The following is a 949-nucleotide window of genomic DNA, read 5'->3' as shown; positions in this document are numbered from 1 at the left end:
TTATTCTAATTTAATTTTTAATAAGCATGACGTCATTGGATAGTTATAATAATACTGCTTCAATTGAGACTTATTACAAGCACAATAACATCCTAAACATATTATTGAAATGAAAGCGGCATTAAGAAATCACAATCTTTTTATGTAGCTTTCGAAAATAATGTAATATATAAGAAACACTTCTCTTTTTATATTTTATTATCATAAATAATATCTAAGGAACAAGAATACTTAAAAAAATACTATTAAAATAAAAGCGGTAATAAAAAAATCGTATTCGTGAGACTCCGTCGGTCTTTGAGGATCAGCTGAGAGCCCTACGAGGAAGGTGCAAAGCGTCATTTTCTTTCTGTTTTCTCGCCTTTTTATAGAATATATTCACCTTACCTGCTTGTAGAGTTGCACATTCGAACTTTCCCTTGTTGACTTGTGTATGCGATTAGTGACATACCAAGAGAAAGAATGTGTATTTGATACGATAAATCATGGTCGATCTTGTCGGGGTTATATTTGGCAAAAGACGCAAAAAAAATATTTCTTTTCGGAGGGGAAAGTGGTATTAGTTTTCGTTAGTTTTCAAAAAATATTCATTGGTTTTCATCTATTTCCATTGCAAACGATCGATAGTGAAAGTATTGGCGACTCCGGAGAAAATCTTGGATGGAATGCAAAGCGGGCAAGTAGGGGGGGTAATAGGGATGATTCTATGCAAATAGTGATGAATTTGGTATTGATGGAAAACTTATAATACCTGTTGGCTATCAGTGTTTGTCTTTGGAAGCCAACTGTACCAAAACTGTTGGCCGAGATTGTAACATTTTAGGAAAGGCTGTGGCTTTGCTTATGGTAATGCGATGTCTGTTGACTATTTTTCCAGGAGTTCCTGTCGCACCTAGATTTCTCAAACTCTGCTGTAATCACAGTACCTAATCAGTCAGTATAATTTGTG

The sequence above is a fragment of the Penaeus monodon genome, chromosome 31 (assembly GCF_015228065.2).
Source record: "Penaeus monodon isolate SGIC_2016 chromosome 31, NSTDA_Pmon_1, whole genome shotgun sequence".
NCBI lineage: Eukaryota > Metazoa > Arthropoda > Malacostraca > Decapoda > Penaeidae > Penaeus > Penaeus monodon.
Note: the sequence above shows the minus strand (reverse complement) of the source record.